The following is a 20,153-nucleotide window of genomic DNA, read 5'->3' as shown; positions in this document are numbered from 1 at the left end:
CCTGGTGGGCTACAGTCCATGGGGTTACAGAGTCAGGCATGACTGAGCAACTAACACTTCAGGCTTCCCAGGTGGCGCTAGTGGTAAAGAACCTGCCTGCCAAAGCAGGAGACATAAGAGATGCAGGTTTGATCCCTGGGCCAGGAATATCCCCTGGAGAAGGAAATGGCAACCCACTCCAGTATTATTGCCTGGAGAATCACATGGACAGAGGAGACTGTTGGACTACAGTCCATGGGGTCGCACAGAGTCAGACACAATTGAGCACACAGCACACAGCTTCATTTACTCACCATCCAGCGTGAAGACCACCCATGACCCTCTGTGTCTCAGCCTCTCTTTTCTTTCCACTGTGGAGGAGCCACATGGACATACAGGTCTGTGTGTGGCTTGCAGGGATCAGGAGATTTAGGCAACCGTTTATCAGTAGCTTGGGAAGAGAGCAATATTTTTAACCATGTGAGATTTTCAGATTCTCAATGGATTCTGACCTCTCTAGCTTTTTGCCTGGAGCCACCCTGAAGCCAGCACAGATGCCTTAGTGTCTCTGTAACCCAACAACTCCTGCTTCTCTTTCTGGCCTGATGTGCGTGAGACAGAACCAAGGTTCACTTTCCACTGTGGCTCACTTAGGTAGGTAGGATGCTTGGATTTCAAAGTCCTCATAAAAATAATTGTTAAATTTTTTCCTCCCCATGGCTGATGAAAGATCCCTCCTGACAGCAGTATCACTCAGTGCTTATCCAGCTGAGTCTTCACGTGACGCAGGAACACCCAGAACAACTCTCAGATGACTGTGGGTGGCTGGCTGTTTGGGGGCCACCACAGGGCTTGGGGGCCTTACCCTGGGGATTCTGGCTCAGGGTAGAGTGTACAGTGGACCATATACCTTAATATTTTCCCCCTCTCACCTTCTACCCCAAGACAAAAACAAGTACACGTGAACTTCCAAGGCAGGTAAGACAGAAGAGCGCTGGCAGAGGCAGCCCCACCCGAGCCCCGTTCCTCCGTGAGAGCACAGGGAGGATCAGGTTAGCCACACGTGTTCCCACGTCCCTCAGCTCCGCTCTTCCAATACCTACTCATGAAGACAATTCTTCTCCCCATACTGTGTGCCTGTGTCCAGAGAACCACTGGCCCCTTTGCCACACATCCAAGTCAGCACAGTCATATCGGTCCTATCCACACAGAGATTTCCAACTTTCACAGCCTAACACAAAGAAAGCTCAGAGAAGAAGAACTATCTGGCTTGGCTAAGACTTAAAAGTAGACCCTATGTGCAGCCACTGTGGAAAATAGTATGGATACTCCTAAAAAAACTGAAAAGAGAGTTGCCATATGACCCAGAAGTTCCACTCCTGGGCATAAATCCAGAAAATATGAAAACTCTAATTAGGAAAGCTATATGCACTCCTCATGTTCATAGCAGCACTAGTTGCTTACAATGGTTAAGACATGGAAGTCTGCTGTGCTGTGCTTAGTCGCTCAGTCGTGTCTGACTCTTTGTGACCCCCATGGACTGCAGCCCGCCAGGCTCCTCTGTCCATGTGGATTCCCCAGGCAAGAACACTAGAGCGGGCCATGCCCTCCTCCAGGGGATCTTCCCAATCCAGGGGTCAAACCCAGGTTCCCCACATTACAGGTGGATTCTTTACTGTCTGAGCCACAAGGGAAGCCCAAGAATACTGAAGTGGGTAGCCCATCCCCTCTCCAGGGGATCTTCCCTGGATATCCAGTGCTCTTGCACTGCAGGTAGATTCTTACCAGCTGAGCTACCAGGGAAGCCCCAATGGAATACTACTCAGCCATAAACAAGAATGAAATACTGCCATTTACAGCAACATGGATGGACCTAGAGATTATCATACTAAGGGAAGTAAATCAGAGAAAGACAAATATCATGATATCATTTATATGTAGAATCTAAAAATATGATGCAAATGAACTTACTTACAAAATAGAAAGAGATTCACAGACAAAGAAAACAAATTTATGGTTACCAAAGGGGAAAGGGAGGGGGGAGGAATGAATTAGGAGTTGGGGATTAACCTATACACTCTACTATATAAAAAACAGACAAGCAAAAAAGCCCTCCATATGAGGACAGGGAACTATATTGTAATAACCTATAATGGAGAAGCATCTGAAAAGAATACACATATGTATAACTAAATCACTTTGCTGTACACCTGAAACTAAAAGAGCAGACCTTCTGTGGGCTCTTCCATCCCGAGTCCAAGCAGGGAAGGCAATCAATGCTGGGGACATGCTTGTCTTTCGTTCAACCCCCACAGTAATCCCAAGTGACAGCATCTGTAGCTCCCTTTTATAGATGTGGAAACTGAGACTTAGAGAATTTAAGTACTTTCCCAAGATCACAGAACATCACAGAACTCATAAGGAAGTACTTGAACCCTGGACTGTCTGACTACAAATTTCATGCACTCTTCCCAAACAACCCTCCAAAGAGCCTTGGGAAAGAGATGTCTAAGTGACACTAGTAGCCCAATACGGAACCTAGAGCTCGTCCACTTATATCCTGAGCTCAAGGGGTCTACTTAGTCCTTCCTCACCACCATACTTATACCAACTGGGGAAAAATATTTCCCGCAGCCTTGTGTTCCTTCACTTTTTTGGCTGGTGGAAGTGGCCCTTATCTCATTCATACCTCTTTCACCCTTGGCCCTTATGTCCACTCCAGCACCAAGAAGGAACCACTTGATACCTCACCCATGGGAAGCCTTTGAGAGAGATGTTTTGACAGATGCAGCCTTGCAGAACCCAGTCTCAGGTGGGCTAACATGGATGGAATTCTAAAGGCCTGCCCTTGAGCTATTGCACATGAAGATAGCCCATTCCGTCCGAAGCAACTCCTGCCCTGTGGGTCACTGGGCAGTGAGACGCCAGCACAGTTATGGAAGTTTTCTTTCCGGCTTCCCACATTGTGTTTCTGGACAACAGTTTACTCTGTGCCATTTTTACCTAAATAGACAGAAGTAACACAGAAGTATTGGGTTGGCCAAAAAGTTCATTAGGGTTTTTCTGTAACCTCTTATGAAAAACCCAAAGTTTTTGATCAACCCAATATATAGAAGGCAACACCAAGTCAAGTGTAGAGACTACAGGAGATTCAATCAAACACAGATCCAATTATGGAAACCTTCGTTTCAAAAGCAAAACAAACAAGATACGGAAAGTAAATGTCATGAAAACTCATGGACACCTATTTCTAAATATCTTGGAAGATGTCAGAGACAGGAGCTGGCGCTCAGCCACCTCTCAGGGCGTGTCTGTCCTTGGGCTTCTCCATTTTTAAATCCTCAGACTCTGTTGGTTTACTAGCTTGGAAGGCCTGAGGCCTCTCTTATCAGACGTCTGCATCAGAATCCTGAATAACAAACGTCTTCTGAACTGAGAACAAGGAAGTTGAAATTTCTCTGGGGTCAGAGACTGAGAAACATTGTTGAAAAGCTGGCGACAGGAGGCCCTACTGAAACAGTGACAGGTCCGCAGGGACCTGGGCAGAGTTCTCAGCTCAGGGCACGAAGAGGCCCCGTGTTACAGACACTGTCTGCATGGAGGCCGTGGCAGGGAGTGGGAGGAGGCTATTTGTAGGGCTGAGGTCCCCAGCCTCAAGCAAGGAGTTGGGATGTCACCCACTCTGTTCACCTCCTGGACACACAAGCCACTCCATTCTTCATTGCTGACACACCTCGAAAGGCCACTACGGCACACAGGGACATAACTCACCTTTGCCCCAGCCCTAACTCTCCTGCCATTCCTTCCAGCTCCATCTCTGCTCCTGACCCTGCCTTGCCCTTAAGCGACAGAAGAAGTGGAACCCACCAGAGCATGAGTGGTCCCGGTACAGGCAGTTCTGGATCAGGGGGCTGGAACCACACTCCTGGTGCCAGGGCCCAGATTCATACCCAGACAGCGGCTGGGGCTCTGTGCCAAGGCTGCCGTGCGGCCTCACTGCTCCCTGGCCTCCCTCCAGCGTCCCTGCCAGGAAGGAACAGCCCGCCCCCAGTGAGGAGTGGGCAGCCGGATGCCTCCAGCTCTGACTTCTTGGGGGTCTGTGCTCTGTAGAAACATGATCCCTTCTGCCCTTTGCCAGGGCCAGTTGACCGGTTCAAGGGAGGATCAGGCAGGTGGGCAGACAGAGGCAGACACCTAATCCTGTAGGGACCCTGGCTTCAGATCAACTGAAAATATTGTTTTCCAGGCCCAGACACAAATTCACTTGTCATCACTCATGTCCTAACAGAGGGAAAAAATACAATGGAAAATTAGATCCCGTGTCACAATGTCATGGGTATAAATAAAATGAAAGGCAAGCCTGACGTCAAGAATGAGGACTCTCACATTCCACTCCACTTCCTCATCATCAAATATGCAGCTCAGTTTACCCGGTTGGGTGGCATAAACTGGTTGACGTAAACAGGTAGGGGCTCTGATGCTTCGGGGACAGCATCAGAGTGGTCCCTCAAGAGACTGAAGTCCCCCAAAGCCAGCTTCACTTCCGGCGCTGGGGGTTTCCTGGGATGCGGTGGTATTCTTGGCAGATGTCACAGCTCCTTTCACACATCCCCTCAGCTTCCCCCAGTCCATTTTTTCCTCTCTAATTTCCCTTCTCAGGGGCAGCCAGCCTGTCCTTTCACAAGATTTCCCGGGCACTGACTGAGGGAACATTGCTCTTCCCGGAGTAGAGAAAGGCGAGGGCAGGCGGGGAGAGCCACGGGGACGGGACTGGTGTAGATTAGATGGTGGTCTCTGTAGCTCCCTTTACTAACATGTGCCCCTGAAAAGTGGTGTGCAGCTCAGCTTGGGGATATGGATTCATATTTTAAGCATATGATGGACTGCAATGATCTAAAGGAACCCCATGGTAAAGAATTCTGCAGTAGAAACATTTCTTCCCACCAAGTTCTATCTTTGTAAATCTAGCCATTCCTCTATTAGAGCTTTTTCAACTTATTAAACATCCCTGTACCCCAAAGCCAAAAACAGATGAGGTCTAGTGTGCAATCTAACATACCTTTGTCATTGAAGGGCATCTGACTTCAAAGCATACTGAGGAATGGTGACGAGCAGTGCCACACTTATGCATAAACCTATACCTATTAATACAGGTGCAAGGATTGGTGCCTGCCATTTTCTGGTTTTCTCTCTTGACTCTTAGGGGGTATCAATGAATCTAGGATAATTATGGAGACTCTTCCCAATTCACTTTCTCTGAGTCAAACACTGAGATGTTAAGTCTTTGCTCTAAAATCACTACACACTCAGCATGAGTTGGTGGAGCCTCCTCTGTGCTGGGGACGCTTCTGGTCCTGAGTGTGCTGAGATGAGCAGGACCCAGCTCCGGATCTCTCTGGTCTGGTCTGTGATCAGCAGCAGCAGCGTCGGGGGCAAACACAGTGGCCTTGGTGTCCAATAGATAAATTAACACCGTTCTGGGAATTCCCTGGTAGTCCAGTGGTTAGGGCTCCACACTTCCACTGCAGGGAGTCGTTAAAAAAAATGTTCTACCTGTTCCTGGCTGCTCGACTTGGCCTGCCTCAGAGGGTGGTGAGCACTGCGTGGATAACCTATGGAAGGTGCTAGGTCCTGCCTCCCTCCTCCCCACTCTCCAGGGTGAAAGTGAAAGTCGCTCAGTTGTGTCCAACTCTTTGCGACCCCATGGACTATGATTCTCCAGGCCAGAATACTGGAGTGGGTAGCCTTTCGCTTCTCCAGGGGATCTTCCCAAACCAGGGATCGGACCCAGGTCTTCCGCACTGCAGGCAAATTCTTTACCAGCTGAGCCACAAGAGAAGCCCAAGAATATGGGACTGGGTAGCCTATCCCTGTCAAAGCGAATCTTCCAGACCCAGGAATTGAACCCGGGTCTCCTGCATTGCAGGCAGATTCTTTACCAACTGAGCTATCAGGGAAGCCCAGGGTGGGCAGAAAGCAAACATAAAACAGGAAAGAAGATCACTGCTGTGTATACATGCTCAGTGGTGTTCTTTCTCTCACCCTACCCTACATGCACACACGTGTGCAGGCACACACACACACACACACACACACACACACTCACACAGCCTGGCTGCAGATAGGTGTGATGATTCCAGGACAGATTACAATGTTATTTTTAGATCCAGATTTCTAACTCTGCTCCCACTCAAGAAGAAATATATTAGACTGATAATGGGCTGAAATGGCAACTGGTCATTTTCCTCTCCACGTGCTCTCAGCGGGACAGGACTTGGTAGGATGCAGGGCTCGGGTGCATCTCATTTTACGTCTCCTTATGGCTGCTGAGGATGGTTCTGTGGCCTGAATTCTGGGAGACCTATTTTTAGAAGCCATGATTCTGAGACCATAGAAGGTTGTTTCCTTTACCATAAGAATCTCACGAGGGGATGTGGTTCTTCAAAAAAGCAGGCAAAGGGACCTCCTTGGCGGTCCAGTGGCTAAGACTCCTTGCTCCCAATTCAGGGGCCTAGAGTTCGATCCCTGATCAGGGAACTAGAACCTGCACGCCACAACGAAGGACTAGTGCAGCCTAATTAAATAAAATTTTTTTTTTAAGTGTGCCAGAACTGGCCTAGGGCAGAACTGTGCAGGCAAGGTGTCGGCTTCCTCCTGTCATCCCCCTGCTTCCTCTCCCCAGTCTATGTATCCATTCCAAATCCCACTCCTGGCTTCCAGAAACTTCTATGAGAGTCCTTGTCTGTTTTGACCATCCAAGCTCTGATCCACCTTACATCTCAAAGCTCAATCTTCCAGTAACCCTTCCCTCCCACACCTGCTCTCTGATAGATACACATGGGTTAACCCTGAAGTGAGATAGAGATTTTATACCAGCTGGTTAAAGGTTGGGGTTTTTTTGGTTTTGTTCTTTGTTGTTGTGATAGTTAAGGATGCGAGGTGCCTACTTCAGACCCACACTAGGGCTCTTGCCCTCAGAGAAGGGGATGAAGTAGAAGGCAGGGGCCTTATACTATGCAAAGAGGTTGGATGTTCCACTAACACTCAGCATTTTGTTCTCCTCCTTTGGACCTAGCTTGTCCTGGCTCATAAGATCCCAGTGTCAAAATTTCAGGAATTTTTGCCAGATAGTTGTTAAACAATCATTATTAAAAGTTCTATTACATAGGCATACAATTAAATAAAATATATTAAGAATAAGGGTAGTGTTAGTGTTAGGTCACTCAGTCATGTCCAACTCTTTGCGACCCCATGGCCTATAGCTCACCAGGCTCCTCTATCCATCGGGTTTTCCAGGCAAGAATACTGGAGTAGGTAGCCATTTCCTTCTCCAGGGGATCTTCCTGACTTAGGGATCAAACCCAGGTCTCCCACACTGCAGGCAGATTCTTTACCATTTGAGCCACCAGGGAAGCCCAAACTAATGGTAATCGATACTTAAATCTCATCACCTCCTAGTTACTTCATGATACTCACTCTCATCTATGCACTTGAAGTTATTTATGTCTAATGTGTCGCTATGGTACGAATGCTACATCTGGTTGGTAACTGCACATCTTTTCCCAACTCTGTGTCCAATGACGTCACACTTGTAGCTTGAACTCAGCCACGGTGGGTAGGAGTACTTATTCCAGAGAATTAGGTAAACAGTACGAATCAGGGCTATATTATTGCCTCTTCTTCCATCGCACCAGTTCATGAGCATCCCACTATCTGCCCTCCCTGGGGCTCAGGAGCCAGACCTGCAGTCAGCCAGGAGAGCTGGTACCCAACAGCACGGACGTGGGGGGAGGTCTCCAGGACATCCCTGAAGCTCTCCCGTGCCTTCCCAAAGCCACTCTGCTGGGATAACTTCTGATGCTCTCCCATTGTCCTGCTTTGTCCTCCGCCTACTACAGAGACACCGGTGCCTGCCCCCATCCCCAAGACCCGCTCTCACAACCAGTCCATTCTGCTTGGGGTGATTCTGGTAGCTCCAGCTCAGTCCTGGGGAAGGCATATATGCGGGCCTGGGGATGGGGCGGGGGTCTAAAGCATGAGTCGGGAGAAGCAGCAGCAGGGGAGGGTTTTAGATATAAGGTTACTGCACATACCACCTCGGTGCATTTGGTCCCACAAGTTGACTTCAGAGCCGGGAGACAAGTGGTTCTCCTCAATTCTCCACTCTGAATGTTATTTTTGCCAGACACATACTGGAACTGCTGGGTGAAGGACTGGGTAAGTACAAGGAAACCTGTAACTCTGACCTCTGGATTTCAAGACAGTTAATTTTCCCTCCGCCCCCAAGTGAGTGGGTCAAAGAACATCATCCTTAGAAGGATATTATGTGTTCTGCACTTTACAAAGCCCTGTCATATTTACTATTACAGCTTTTACAAGGACACTGGGAAATGCGCAGCACACACATGACTGTCCTGATTATGAACAAAAGGAGTCAAGATATAGACACTATCAGATGGAGCAATGCCCACCTAGCTAGCTTGTAAAAGAGCTGGGATCAGGTCCCACGATGCTAGCTGGTTTCGAAAATGTCCACCTTCCAAAGGTAGGAAGCATGACACGCCAATTACTTTAACTGTCAACCAAGGAAGCCACCATGGGCTGTCCGCTCTCTCTTCCTCCTCCAAGAACTCGCCTGTGAGCTTTCCACCTGATTCCATGGCACTGAACTATTGAGAGGTTCATCCTGGCCATTTCGACCACTTATTTACCAGAAAGTGAGATTAGAAGCTCACCTTCAGTGTCCTTAACAGATGACACCAGAGTCCAAAGAAGACCACAAGGTCATGGGTCCACAAGACCTCAGTATCCCTGGGGCAAGCCTGAGCTGGTGCAGAAGTTCTGCTTGTAACACGGAATATGGAGTTCCTCCAGTGTGCGTTCACATGCCATCCACATCTAGATGAGACCATGGTTTATTAATCCCTGACTCAAAGGCTAGCGGACATCAAGCCTTAGTAATTTGTTGGCCAACTGGGCAGAGACTGAAGCGGGGAAGGAGAGAGGCCAGCTTTTGCAAAACAGATGCTTAGCCAGTCCTTGGGTCAGGCCCAAAGAACTGGGGAAAAGAAACTCCTTGTTATATCCTTGCAAGTGAGAGTTTTTGTTTGTGTAAACTATGACTGGAAAAATTTGTACCAAACTGTCAGTGATTATTCAAGGGGAAATGACGATTTTTTTTAAAGTCCCACCGTCAACAGTTTTCAGCAGATAACAACCTTTTCTTCAGTTTTCCATATACTTGCAGAAGCACAATCACATCACCTTAAATTTATAAAGCATGCCAACCTTTGCAAAGTGTTCTTGTCCATTACTTCAGTGGAGCCATGTAAACACAAGAATCCTATCCTTAAATAAACTAAGCTAAAATCTCCCCAAAGACAAAAGAAATATGAGAGAAACCTTACACTAAGGGTGGAGGGATTGCCACACAAGCCATTTCTCCAAGCCCCTCTCTTCCTAAGTTTCTGTGTCTGTTTAGGGGCTTCATAATTTTATCTCTGACCCTCTTTTCTATTACAAAACTGAGTTCAGTAGGTATCCTGTTTGTTCCTTCTCTTGGTGTTTATTTACATGCTTGCCTCATAGGTAAAATCAATGGTAAATGGCTAGCTTCAAAAGTAACACAGGAATCATTTTCATGTAACTTTCCCATGAGTAAGATTAATGCTTCCTTTTAACCTGTCTTCTTTATTTGAAGTCAAGTATATTTTAGTCCATAGGTCTGGTTAAAGCAAATATGGGAATCAATTCTTTGTGCAAATAAGTCAATTACTACTAAGAACTATTGTGAATGGTTAATAATTCTTTTGGGCTCAACTACACACTTCTATCCTGGGAAAGGCAATTTACAAATTAGACCTCTGTAGTTTAAAAAACTGGCTCGTTTTCTCTCTACTTGTGGGTAAGATCAGGGCCACTGAATTACTGGTTAGTAATGAGCTGGCTTCCTTATTTCTGCCTTACTCTAACCAAATAAACATGACCTCCATATTAAAATCAAGAACATCCTCACAGGTGATAAACATGTTAATTACCTATGTCTTAGTGATCATTCCACAGTATCTATGTATATCAACTCATCACATTGTACACTCTAAATACATACAATTACATGTGCCAATTATTCCTCAATAAAATTGGGAGGGAGAAAAGAAAGTAAGTTTTCACTAAACCCAAAATAGCATCAAGATGATTTGGTGGGAAAAAGTGGATAGCTTAATTATAATTTGACATATCATTGGGGAAAAGGATGCTGCTGCTGCTGCTAAGTCGCTTCAGTTGTGTCCGACTCTGTGCGACCCCATAGACGGCAGCCCACCAGGCTCTGCCATCCCTGGGATTCTCCAGGCAAGAATACTGGAGTGGGTTGCCATTTCCTTCTCCAGTGCATGAAAGGGAAAAGTGAAAGTGAAGTCGCTCAGTCGTGTCCGACTCTCAGCGACCCCATGGACTGTAGCCTACCAGGCTCCTCCGTCCATGGGATTTTCCAGGCAAGAGTACTGGAGTGGGGTGCCATTGCCTTCTCTGGGCGAAAAGGATGAGAAAGAGATAAAAGAAAGGGGGACATGGGGGGAGAGGAAGAAAGGAGACTATTCACAGGTTAAAAAAAAACCAAAAAAGATTAGCACTGCTAAGAGTTTTCAGCTGTTCCCAAGGCTGAAAACCAGAATAAAAGGATCAGAATTGACTGAAATGTCTAAACTATTTTAATATTTAGAAAACAAAGCATTTTAAATCAGGAGGTAGAGAATGGAATATCAACAAAGGGTATTGGCATAATTTGCTAACATTTTTTAAAAGTAATTTAGGTAGGTTAAAGATTTTAATGTTTTCAATTTAGATTTAATAAAAATGCCAAAATTATAAATGAATTATAGATGAATATTTGTATAATATTGGGGAAAATAGCATCGTCCTAAGAATGACACCAAAGGCATCAGAATTAAGAAAGACTGACACATTTTACTTTGTAGAAACTAAAAGAAAAATTTTGTACATTAAAAGCATCCATGATACCTGTCCTTTGTCAGATACACATATTAAATATTTTCTCACAATCTATTACTTACTTTTCATATTCTCAGTTATTTACTTTGAGAACACAACAGCATGAATCTCAAAAACAATATGCTCTGTGAGAAAAAGTATATACTGTATGATTTCATGTATGTGAAGTTCTAGAATAGGAAATACTAATCCAAAATGATGGAAATTACATCCATGTAAAATGGCACAAGGGAATTTTGAGGGGTGACATAAATGTTCTATATCTTGATTGTGGTTGTGGCTACAAGGGTATATATATTTACCAAAACTTACTGAGTCGTACACTTAAAGTGCATGCTATATATAAATTATAAGTCATAATTTATAAGTCATAAATTTTATATATATATATATTTTACTGTATATAAATTATATCACGATTACATTGAAAAAGTTTCATTATAAGCATCAAAGAAAATAACAGACTGTGAGAATATTTGCCATGTCTAAGGCAGATAAATTTGTGAGATCCTAATATACAAAGAACTTTTACGAATCAATAAGAAAAAAAATGAACATACCAATGGAAAACTGGAAAAGCATCCTAAAGATTTGTGAAAGAAGAAATGTAAATGGCCAGTAAATATGAAAATGACCCCAATGCTTTATAAATCAAAGAAATATAAAACAGAAACTCTAATTTGAAAAGACACGTGTACCCCAATGTTCACAGCCACACTATTACAATAGCCAAGATAAGATATGGAAGCAACCTAAATGTCCACTGACAGATGAATGGATAAAGTAAGATATGATACACACAAACACACACACAGGAATGTCACTCAGCCATAAAAAAGAATGAAATCATGCCATATGCAGCAACATGGATGAGATTATCAAACTAAGTGAAGTAAGTCAGATGGAGAAAGACAAGTATCAAATGATATCATTTATATGTAGAAGCTAAAAAACAAATGACACAAATGTTTCGTTATTTCCAAAACAGAAAGAGACTCACAGACACAAAAAACAAACTTATGGTTACCAAAGGCAAAAGGGGGGTGAGGAGGATAATTTAGGAGGCTGGACTTAACATATACATGCTACTATGGATAAAATAGATAACTAACAAGGACCTACTATATAGCAGAGGGAACTCTGCTCAATACTATGTAATAACCTATCAGGGAAAAGAATCTGAAAAAGTATATATACATAAACGTGTATGTGTGTGTGTGTGTGTGTTGGAGAAGACTCTTGAGGGTCCCTTGGACTGCAAGGAGATCCAACCAGTCCATCCTAAAGGAGATCAGTCCTGGGTGTTCATTGGAAGGACTGATGTTGAAGCTGAAACTCCAATACTTTGGCCACCTCATGTGAAGAGTTGACTCATTGGAAAAGACCCTGATGCTGGGAAGGATTAGGGGCAGGAGAAGAAGGGGACGACAGAGGATGAAATGGTTGGATGGCATCACCGACTCGATGGACATGGGTTTGGGTAAACTCTGGGAGTTGGTGATGGACAGGGAGGGCTGGCGTGCTGCGATTCATGGGGGTCGCAAAGAGTCGGACACAGCTGAGTGACTGAACTGAACTGAACACACACACACATATGTATATAACAAATTGATGTCTGAAACTTACATGATAGTATAAATCAACTATACTTCAATTAAAAAAAATTGGGGGAGTGGGGAAAGAGACTTCCCCGGTGGTCCAGTGGTTAAGACTTGTGCTTCCACTGCAGGCAGCATGGGTTTGATCTCTGGTCAGGGAACTAAGATCCCGCATGCTGCACAGTACGGCCAAAGGGGAAAAAGTGGAAAAGAAAAAAGAAGTGAAGGAAAAAAAAAAACGATGACAAAAAAAAAGACTCCAGCTCTTTATAAATCAAAGAAATATAAATTAGAAAAACAATATAATTTATCTTTCTCAAACTGATTTTTTAAAATTACTTAGGTTTGGTGAGGGCTGGGTGAAAAAAACATTTTCAGATCTCTTCTTCCCAGAAGAAAAGCTGTCAATGTATAACCAAGGTCCTTTTGCTACAACAGGATGTCTAGACACAAGGACTACAGGTGGGCATGCAGATTCGTGATGACTGGAGAACAAGAGCATCCCTGTCTCCAGCCAGGGGGCCAGCTGAGTCGTCTGACTGACCAGCTAGGGTATATCCTCTCCTCTGTGGCAGAGGACACAGTACATATGATGGAGTCCCACTTAGACCAAATGGAGTAGGTAAGGACTTCCCCAAGAGAAAGAATAATAGACTAAAATGATAACAGATTTTATTTCAGGGGACAAGCAGCCTTTCTCTTGCCTCCTTCTCAGACATTCCAACTTCCTCCTGCTGGGGCCACGTTCCTGAGTTATGGGATGACCAAGCCTTCACGGAGTCAGCTCAAGTCTCAGGTGATGCTTGCCTTTCCATCATCCCAAGGATGGACCAGGAGGGATGGTGCCTCCTTCTCGGCTGTTGTGGGATCTGCCTTTGCTGCTGTGATTACAGGTGATGTGTGAAATAAAGCATAGGAAGAGGCCACTCCTAAAGGAAAAGCTTCAGTCCTGGAAAAGGCCTATGTCAACCTAAAAATAGGAACACATATGAAATGAGTCTGCTACGGGTGTCCAGCAGAGAAGTTAGTAAAGGTGATTCCACCCATCGGCCATTCATTCCAAGCTCCAGCCACAGAATCTCAAAGCTAGAGGATCGCCCAGATGTCTTTTTACAGTCCATACTAATCGCTCCTTTAATTCCCTGCTCCAATGTGCATCAGCCCACTAGTGACCTCCCAGTTGTTCCTACATCGTCTCAAAGGAATTCAGCATGTTCTCCTTCACTAGCAGGAAAACCACAGGTCAAATCCTAGCTTCTTCCTTAAGCCTCCTCCTTGATTCCCCTAGTCTGGGATGACCCCTCTCATTATCCCTACCAGACGATAATCACATTCTGGCTTATGGCAGATTTCCTTTTGTTGCCTTGAATTACTTTATATTTTTAGCCTCAAAGTTGACTCTTTGGGTATTCACATCTTCCTCCCACCAGCTTTCTTTATATCCCCAACAAATATAAAGAAACTAACACCGCACACAGTGCCAGGCAGCATAGCCTAGTGGCTCAGAACCGGGGCTGCAGAGTCAAGTACCTGGGTACGAATTCCAGCTCTGTCACTTACTAGCTGCATGACCGCAGCAGCTCACTCAGCCTCTGTGTGACTTCTTTATCGATAAAATGAGGACAAAAGTGGCACCACCTCATTGGGCTGTAATGAGGGCTGAGACAAATGCACGGCAAGTGTTGAGCACGGGGCCTGATAAGTGCTGGGTAAACACCAGCTAATTGAAAGATTCTAATGGGGAAGGACATTCAGTAAATAGAGAGAGGGCTGATCTAGAGTGCTGTGAACCCCAAGCTGTCCTCCAAAAAGCAAGCATAGAGCTAGAGACTCTGCCTTCTGGTGTAACAGGCTCCACAGGACAGGTCAAATATTGGCTTGGCCAAAAGGTTCGTCCGGGTTTTTCCATGACATCTTACAGAAAAACCCAAATGAACCTTTTGGCCAACCCAATATTTTTTTAATTTATTTTGAATTGGAGGATAATTGCTTTACAATGGTGTGTTAGTTTCTGACATACAACCCCAGGAATCGGCCATAAGTATACATCTGTCCCCTCCCTCTTGAACCTCCCTTCCCCCCCCGACCCCCATCATCTTACCCCTCGAGGTCCTCACAGAGCACGAGGCTGAGTTCCCTGTGTTACACGGCAGCTTCCCCCCAGCTATCTATGTTACACTTGATGTCAGTGCGACTCTCTCAGTCACCCCACTCTCTCCTTCCCCAGCTGTGTCCACAAGCCCATTCTCTACGTCTGCACCTCCATTCCTGCCCTGCCAACCCAGTGTTATCACAGCACCTCGGGCTCCCCTGGAGGGAAAGAAATGTGGAGAAGGAAGGGCACAACTGAGGTTTTTAAGATGGGCAAAGGACCTGAACAGACATTTCTCCAAAGACACATAAACGGCCAGTAAGCCCACAAAAAGAGACTCACTATCATTAATCAGAGGGCCACACAAATCAAAATCACAGTGAGTTACTACTTCCTACCCCTAAAGTGATTATAACAAAAAAACAAATCGGATAATATCAAATGTTGGTGAGGATACAGAGGAATCAGAATCCATACACTGCTGGTGGGAATGTAAAATGGTGTAGCCACTTTGGAAAACAGTCCGGCAGTTCCTCAAGCAGTTAAACACAGAATTACCATATGACCCAGAAACTTCACTCCTAGGTATATAACCAAAAGGAATGAAAATGTGTCCACACAAAAACTGGTCCTCATTGTTTATACGAGCATCCTTCATAATATTCACAAGGAGAAAAGAAGTTATTGGAGTATTAATTCATTCGACCAATATTTATTGAGCACCTATTATGTGCCAGGAAAATAAGAAGTTTCTTTTCTTGGAGTCAGTTAAGAGTGTACTATCCACGATGCAGAGAGTAGGATGCGACTGAGCAACTTTCACTTCACTTCACATCTAGGGTATGTCCTTTCCTCTCTGTCTCTACCTATCACACTCAGAATTCAAGCCTCAGTGGCTTCTGGTCTGAATTGTTTGTCTCTAAATAGCCTCCATGGCCACCCTGCTATTTTCTTTAGCAACCTGTACTAAGCAGAATTAGTCAGGAGAGCTTTCTAAACTACCTACATACTTTAACCTCTTTCTGAAGATCTTCAGTGGCTCCCCCCCGAGAGGGTGGCCTGTCCCTCCTGGATCTCCATGCTCAAGTATTTCCATTTCCTACTGTATTTAGGACATTCTGGATCTTTACCTAGCAAATTTCTTCTTCCCCTTTCAAAGCCAGTTCGAGTGTCAGCTCCCCTGGCAGCTCTCTACTTCTGCTAGAGGCCACCCTGAAATACAGAAATGACTCTCTGCATTCACATGGTGTGAATTAAGTGCAGGGGATTGGTTTCGAAGCAGGTGATGGGAACACATGTAGACCCATGGCTGATTCATGTCAATGTATGGCAAAAACTATTACAATATTGTAAAGTAATTAGCCCCCAACTAAAATAAATAAATTTATAAAAAAAAAAAAAGGAAAACACTGAGTCCCCGCCTGGGGAACAGTGAGATTAGAATTCGAAAGAAGCTGCTGCCGCTTCAGAGCTGGAGGGGCAACGGGAGGAGGTAACCAGGGCCCGGGGGCCGTGATCACCTTGAGGAAGCTGTACCCTGGTGGGCCTGTCCAGCAGTAGGTGGAGTCACAGTAGAGACTCACACGCTGTGAAAAAAGGAGGAGAAACACCCTGACTTGCCTCTCTCTGCAACCCTCCAGTCTGGCAGCCTTGCTTCCCATTGGCTGGACCAGACAGAAGTCAGCTGAAACGGAGCCTGCAGAGGTTCCTGCTCCCACCGCCAACATAAAGAGAGCAGAAGTGAGAGAGATGGAAGGTTCCTCTTCCTGAGTAGGCAGATTGTCACTGTCTCTTCTCTGCTCCACTCTGATCCTATCTTCTTTATAACCCTGATCCCACTGGGCGGTGGTGTGTGTTTACAAGTCTGTTTTCTTTAATAGATTGTGGAATTCCACAGGGTGAGACAATGGCCTTATTCATCGTGGCAGTCTGAGCTCCTGGCATAAGTCACAGAAGGTAATAGGCACTGTATCTTTGTTGGATACCTATTGCAAGGAAATTCCTGGCGTTACCTCCAGCTAGCCCTCCTTTTCCATCTCCTTGCTTGATTTAACTATGTTGACTGTCTGAACTCTCAGCACTAAACACTAAGCAAGGAGGAACTTGGGGTCCATTCAGCTCTGAGTCCATTCAACTCTCAGGCTGCGACTCTGAGTCACAGCCTTATATTTAAATACTCCGACAACAAATCCCAATGATTATTCATAGTCAGAGTACCAACAACACATCAGCCTTCTACCTACCCATAGCTCCATGAAAGTTATCCACAGAAATTTCTCCAAATCTCAAGATATCCTTCCTCTACCACCCAAGATGTTCCTAGGCCACCTCTCCCTGCTGTTAATCAGTATGAGCCCAGGGTAAACAGACTAATTTTAAAATCAGCTTAAGCAAAACATAATTAGGAAGATAAATTAGCTGCCCCCAAATTGCAAAATGAATGCCCAAGGAGAAATTATTTTATTATCCACCATTTTTAATATCTGTGTAACGTTTTCTCTTCTATCATCACAGATGATACTCAGCTGAAAGTGAGGGAAATACCACAGAACTTAACTTTTGACCTTGACTGTCTGTACAATGATTACCAAGGAGAAAAATGGGCTGTTTTTGTTTTTCTTATCTTGAATCTATAACACCAGCCTAGTTGTATAAGGAGGGAAGTAGAGAAGTTATAGTCAGACAATGTAATTATAATTGGACCCAGACAATCGGGGTCCAATTCTTGGTTCTAATTTATTGCTGGACAATCATGGGCAACTTAAATAACCTCTCAGAAATCAGTTTCTTCACATGTACAAATGAGGATGAGGATAACATCGACCTCAACGGTACTGAGAGGCAACACAGGCTATCGGTTTCAAACATTTCACATGAATCTTTCATCTGTACCACAACTTCAGGACTTACCTACTATTATTTGCACTTTACACTTTACATAAGGAAACTAGCACAGAGAGATTAAGTAACTTGCTCAAAGGGTTGTAAAAACTGAGTGTGACTTTATACAGTGAAATCACCAATTGTCTGAAACCTAGTAGGTGCTCAATTTATTTTTTTCTTTACAATATTCCTCCTCTCTTGCCAAATTAACTAATCTTTATAGAAAATGGTTTTTTAATTAAAGCATAGGTGATTTACAATGCTGTGTGTATCTCTGCAAAGAGTCACATACACACACACACACACACACATATATATATATACACATTCTTTTTTATATTGTTTTCCACCATGGTTTATCATAGGATATTGAATATAGTTCTCTGTGCTATACAGGAGGACCTTGCTGTTATCCAGTCTCTATATAATAGTTTGACTCTGTTAATCCCAAACTCCTACTCCATCCCTTTCCCACCACCCTGTCACCGCCTCTGCCTTCCACTGCCTTGGCAACCCTGAATCTGTTCTCTGAGACTGAGTCTGTTCCTGTTTCGGAAATAAGTTCATCTGTGTCATAGTTTAGTTTCCACATATAAGTGATATCATAGGATATCTTTCTCTGTTTGACTTACTTCAGTTATCACAATAATCTCTAAGTTCATCCATGTTGCTGCAAATGGCATTATTTCAGTCTTTCTTATGGATGAATAGTATTCTATTGTATATATGTACCACATCTTCCTTATCTATTCATCTATCAATACACATTATGTTGCTTCCATGCATTGGCTATGGTGAACAGTGCTGCTATGAACATAAAGGTGCACGTATCTTTTTGAGTTAGAGCTCTGTCCAGATATATGCCCAGGAATGGCATTGCTGGGTCATATGGGAAGTTTATTTTTCATTTTTTCAGGACTCTCCACACTGTTTTCCATACTGGTGGCACCCATGTACATTCCCACTGACAGTGTAGGAGGGTTTCTAGAAAGTGATTTTTTAAAATGAAGTTCTTTGTTCAAGGGCCTGGATCCTACACGCATGGCTGTGCATTCATTATACTCTGTGCCTCAGTTTCCCCCTGTGTAGAATGAAACAGCAGCCCATCATCAGCCCCCAGTCAGCAGCCTATGAGCTGGACCTAGCCTGCAGTTACACTTTGTTACACTGCCCAATATTCACACTTCAATTAAAGCAATCACTGATGTTTAAAAATCAATGTATTTCTTTATCTCTCACCCACACCAACACACATTTCAGGGTTTTCTTTAAAAAATAAGCCCAGCTGGCTTGATGGGCTCTCATTCCCACAGGTCAACATTCCCCTCAAGTTGAGTGCTGCCACCTCCTTTCACGAAGGACAGATATTTCCCAACTTGCAATCATCCCCATTTCTCACGGTTTTGGGCCGACTGATGAGTCTGCAACTTCTGGACTCAGTGGCCATTAGGGTCTCTTCCTTCCGCCTCTAAGAGTCCATGATTCCCTGACCCTGAAAAGCATTTCCTGGAGGTGGCAGCCACTGCAGGGCGCCACGGGTTTTCATGCATGTTGTTGTCACACAGGCTGGCCACTCATCCCAGCTTAACTGGGACCTTCCCCGTTTTAGGCTGACGGTCCTGCATCTGAAGAAATTCCTCAGGCCTAGGCCAAGCACGTAGGTCACCCCAAGTGTCATATCCTAAGATCCCCCTCCAGGGGCCCCTCCAACATAGGAGATGAGGATGCCACCCCACACCCCTGTACCCCTAAGTCTCCGTGGGCAAATCTGCCGTGTTAGAGGAGCTTGCCTAGCATCTCTCCCCCACATGGTATTTGCTGGGGGAGCTGGGGCAAGCCACAGGAGAGGGCCTGGACCTGGTTATACGGCTGAGTCTCCTGATTGGGCTCAGTATGACCTTAGGGAGGCCATTCAGTCTCTGGGCCCCTCTGCTTTGCCATTTATTCACTCAACAAACACTCATGACATGCCCCCAAAGTGCCAGGCACCATTTGAGGCAGAGCGGTGAATAGGCAAGAAAGTCCTTGCTCTCAGAGGACTCACACCTGGAAGAGGAAGCAGACAGTAAAACAAGCACACAGTATCTGATAGAGCTTCAGGTGGTGATGGCATAAAGAAACCATCAGCCATGCGGGAGAAGCAAAGCCCTCAGAGCCACACAGCCATCAGTGATTTTCGTGGGTGCCAAGGAGTTGCCAGAAGTAAATCCGGGTTCCACCTGGCCTCTCATTTTGAGCAATATATAAAATCCCTAAGTTTGAGATTTTTTGACTCAGAGATTACAAGTAACAATTCAATTTTTCAATTATAAAATGTTTCCTTCTTGGTTAAAAAAGAAACCCAAAAACAGCATTACAGCTATAACCCATATCAATACCAAATCTGGTTCTCCTACAATGGACTGGAAATTCACGAAATCAAGTCCACCCAAATAACAGTGCTAGGATTGAGGAAAGAGAGAGGCCAGCCTTATTAGTAAACTGACAACATTTTATTTAAAAACGTGCCGTGGAAGTCAGGGGCCCATATGCAAAAGCCAGAAGCAGAAAATGAATGAATGAACAGGCGGTCCAATACCTCCCTCCCTGCC

The sequence above is a fragment of the Giraffa tippelskirchi genome, chromosome 7 (assembly GCF_054371585.1).
Source record: "Giraffa tippelskirchi isolate mGirTip1 chromosome 7, T2T-mGirTip1v1.2.pri, whole genome shotgun sequence".
Classification (NCBI taxonomy): domain Eukaryota; kingdom Metazoa; phylum Chordata; class Mammalia; order Artiodactyla; family Giraffidae; genus Giraffa; species Giraffa tippelskirchi.
Note: the sequence above shows the minus strand (reverse complement) of the source record.